We start from the raw sequence: 4674 nt of genomic DNA on the forward strand, positions 1-4674 counted from the left end.
TATATATATATATATATATAAATCCAAGTTGTCTTTCTTGAAAGAAACACTATTACCATCCTTCCTTAGTCCCTGTTCCGTGGCAAACTCCCTTAATTAATCCCTGCTCTTGATTTTATTGGTTCATTTCTATCTCATCCTTGTTTTGCTTGCCAACCCCGTTTTAAAACACAGAAATTGGCTCCCACAACAGACAACTAAGAATTCATTTCAAGCTTAAATATGAGTAGAACTCATATCAGAAACTTTTATTTATTATTCTTCAATTCTTGTATCAAAACTTTTGATGAAGCCCAAATGAACCAGTGACACATTCAGATCAGATTAGCCATTTACACCTTCATGGAGGGCTTAGCAGAGCGGCTTTGTTCTGATGTCTTTTTTTAAAAAAAAAAAAAATCCATTTGTATCTGTCAGGAAATGTATCCTTGTTTGTGTCTAGGGCCGTGTCCCTGGGCTGGTAATGATGATAAATCAACTCAAGTCTCAAGCAGGCTGAAGGTGCTCAAAATATTAGGTTCACCTAGGAGGAGAGGATGTGCCCTCTGTCTCTCCAGCCCACCACCCTGTAGAAGTTTCTAGGTAGAGGAGGGGAAGACCAACCAGGGACAGGAGGCAGTGTGGTAAAGGGTCAGCAGAGACAGTTCTAGAGTCTATTTGAAATTCAAATTCTGACTCTTCACTCTGTAGACGTGTTAGCTTGGGCAAGTCATTTAACCTCACTGAGGCTCGATTTCATCAATGGGAAAATGGGCATAATCATATCAGATCTACAGCATTGTTGTAAAAATGAAATTAAATGAGATGATGTACTTGCCACATGGTGAGCACCCAGTCAAGGGTCACTTTTCTTATCTTGATATGCAGAGATAATATATGGCAACAAGTAGAAGGCAGGGTAGCAGATACTTGTGAACCACAGACATGGAGATTCACCTGCTGCCATCTTGTTTGATATCCATTGAAGCATATAAATTAAATCTCCATACCATCCCCATCCACGAGGTTCATGGACAGAGTAATGAGGCTGTTGTCCAGGCAGACCTGTGAGTAGGGCACGTGGGCAGCAAAAGAAGCTATGTAACTTCCCAGGTCACCAGCTGGCAAGTGCTGGAATTTGAATCCAGGTTGTCTGACTCCCAAACATTGATTCTCAACCTTGTCTGCACATTAACATCAACTGGGGATCTTCTACATGTCCAGTGCCCAGGCTGAGCCCTAGCTCAATCAAACTAGAGCCCCTGAAGGAGGGACCCAGGTAGCAGTAGATTTTAAAGTTCCCTAGGTGATGACAGTGTGCAGCAAGGCTGAGAAAAACTTTTCTAGACTAGAACAGTGGTCCTCAAAGTGTGGTCCCTGAACCAGTAGCATCAGCATCCTTTGGGAACTTGTGAGAAATGCAAATTCTCTTGCCCCATCCCAGACCTTCCCAATTAGGAACTCTGGAAGTGTAGCTAAAGAACCCATATTTTAACAAGCTGTCTGGATGGTTGTGGTTCACGGTCTTTGAGAACCCCAGAGCTGTGCATCTCAAACTGCAGTGTGTCTATGAATTACCTATGGATTTTGTTAAAATGTCAGTAGAGATTCAGTACAGCTGGAGTGGGGCCTGAGCTTTCACTGGTCATAAAAACGCTACTTGGGCACTGATGGTGTTGGAGGAGTAAGGGTGCTCTGCTGCACTTGACACGCTGCCTCTGGAGGCCCCAGGCTCCCTGTGTAACAGTCACCTGGGATGTTTATTAACATGCAAATGCCTGGGCTCCTCTCCAGACCTACGGAACCCTAATCTCTGAGGATGGGCTCAGGCAGTGCACATTTAAGCAAACACCAAAGATGATTTTTTTTAATGTCTTGGTAAGTTGGAGAACCTTTATTCCCAAGCGGCCTGTCATGCTGTTGCCTGATTTTCTCCCAACAAGTCCCTTTCCATACACAGGGCTGTCCAACCAGCCAGTCAGGCAGGATCTGGATAGCAGGTCTGAGGTGCTGGGGCATAAAAAAAAGACACCAGCCGGAGAAACCCTTGGGCTGCTGTCAGCACAGCTCCAGCTAAGAATCACATCCTGCTGTGTCCACAGGCTGCAGAGAGCAGGGCTCTTTTAATCCCCTGGCTCTTGACACTGTCCTGTCCACACACCTTGGGCCCTGGGGCTAGAAATAGAACTCTCCTTCCCACTTTGGATTTGTAGTAACTGCCTGGTCTGCCGAAATACCCCACTGACCCGGCAACCTCCGGCCAGCTCACTCCAGTAGGTTAGGAGCTGGCACGGACCCTCCTTGGATGTATAGCCAGCTCTTGTGCCACAGGTGGCGGCTTAATGAGCACAGAACAGTGGAAACCCAAAGCGCTAGTTTCAGTTGAGCTCGAGGAAGCATTTTGTTCACATGGATTGGGTGCAGACCTAGAAGTGGTTTCTCCATCAACAGTCCTTAGTCTGGGGTGACTTAGGCTGGTTGCACCCCAGGGCACACAAATGTCCTTGAACCCATGCTCCAGGAAGCACTTCAGTCCTATTCCTCCAGGGTGGGCAGAGCCAGCTTCAGCTGAGAGTGTACACTGAGCACAACAATATGCTCAGCATCCCCATCCATCCCCCCTCAAGTATGTCATCACTCTTACCACCTAACAAGGAGCTAAGGAGCTTGGAGCTCTACCCTTAACTACTTATTCCTTTAGATCTCTTGGGCTTCCTGATCACAGAAGCCTCTCTGAACAGCTAAAATATAAATACGTCTTGAGCTGTTTCCTCATCTCTGAAATGGGCAACCCTCATTAAGACTATAGTGTGAGGGCTTAGTAGTTAATATAAAAAGAAAAGCAGTTGGAAGAAAGCCTGGTGCAGAGGAAACGCTATATAGGTGTTAGCTGCTGTTATTGCTGTTATTACCAGGTAAGGTAAAAAAACTGCTCTCTTTTTTGGGGAGGAGTATTTCCTGCTTTTTTCCTAGATCATTGGTCAACAGCCCACTAGGTAGCTAGCCTGAGACCAACAGTGCCCAAGCCATTCTGATCATTAAGGAGCTAGGTGCAGGCAGAAAGGGCAATTAAATAACTTCAGTCCTGAGGAATGAGGGACTTGGATGCTCCTGTCATCTAGAAAAAAATGCCTAACGTGGTAACATGGGCTTGTCTAGGAATTTTATTTGACAGATGAACAGAAATGACCAACTGGTTGACCTGAATTACACTGATCCCCTGCAGACTAGCGTCAGCTGTCTTTGTAGGGTTGCAGGCAGCTTGGTATTGCTTGGGGTGGCCCTTGATAACCTAGTACAAGGTTGCCTCCTTCTCCTCATTCTGCTCCAAGGCCTCTGGATGGACTAATAGCCATTAAAAAGCTATTTTTGAGGGTTCGGTCGAGGTCTCCTTGATAAAGTGCAATGAAACAGAAGGGACAAGTTGCAACCTCCAGGTGTGTTTGTAATGTAATGGGACTTCCTATAGTGGCCTTACCTGGGACTCAGAGGGCCCCCCAGACGGGTTTCTGTTTGCTCCTTTCACAGCCAGCCAGCCTGTCCAGGCACCCTGGCTTCAAAGCTGACGTCTCAGGTCCATTCTAACTAGCATCAAAGGCGATGCTGTTACTGTCCACTGAGCATCCAGGACATCTTGTGCAGGACAGGAGGCCCAGGGGACCAAGCAGGTAACTCGGCAGCAAGAGGCATTGATCGGGAGCCAGGATTTCGCATACCAGCACACATATTTCACCTCCTCTGCACTTACGATAAATACAGAATGCACCCAGGCATTTGCAGAGCTCATTTGTGTTTGCTTCTTGTTGCTGTCGTCATTTTACTTGGCTCCTTCTACTCCACCCCGCTTCCCTCTGCTCTCCATCTATCGCTGCTCTGAGATCCTGGAGAGGGGGGCGGGTGAGAGCGAGATGAAACAGGGCTCAGAAACAAGTGACAGTCTCCATTTACCCTTCCTGACAGCTTGTGCAGAAAGACTTCTGAGCTCACATGACGCTAGGAGGTAGGAGAGATATTCTCCTCTTCCACACGCCTTTCTAATTATATGTATGGGGATACTGAGGATCATAAAGGTTAAGCGATTTACCTAAGGTCACTGGTTGGGGCCTGAGGGATACAATTCATTAATAATATGGTTACCATATGTATTTTTTGCGCATCAACCCTGTCTACCCAAGCTTGGTGTAAGTACCTTAGGGATGGACCTAGGGACTTCAAAGACATATGCCTGTTGATTGAAATATTCCAGCTTTGCTATTTTTTTTTTTATTTTCCTAATTTCCTATTTTAGCTGTTGAGTAACAGAGAAGATAACATGCATTGAGATCGAAGATAGTGGGTTTTACTGGAAATTGAAAAGCTTGAGGTCTTGCTTTACTTATTCCCATGTAAGAAAGTCTAGGAGATTCCAGAACAGGTTGAACTCTATCCCTCCATCATTCTGTGGGGCCACCTCCTTGCCTGTTTCCAGGTCACTTTATGTTTCCTCTCAGGGTACAGGAGATCAGAGAAGCAGATGGCGGAGAGGTAAGAATGGAGGGAGTGGAGAATAAAGAGCCTAAGAGAAGGGGAGGGCAGTGAGTCATAGTGTTCATTTAGAGAAAATGAAGATGCTTAAATAGAGACTATTAATGAATAGAGACCTCCTACCTTTAAAAGATGAGGGAGGATGGAGGAGTGGTAACCCAGGCAGAACCC

Source organism: Eumetopias jubatus, unplaced genomic scaffold (genome assembly GCF_037043125.1).
Source record: "Eumetopias jubatus isolate StellerSeaLion01/CBP00866 unplaced genomic scaffold, mEumJub1_p1.0 scaffold_14, whole genome shotgun sequence".
Classification (NCBI taxonomy): domain Eukaryota; kingdom Metazoa; phylum Chordata; class Mammalia; order Carnivora; family Otariidae; genus Eumetopias; species Eumetopias jubatus.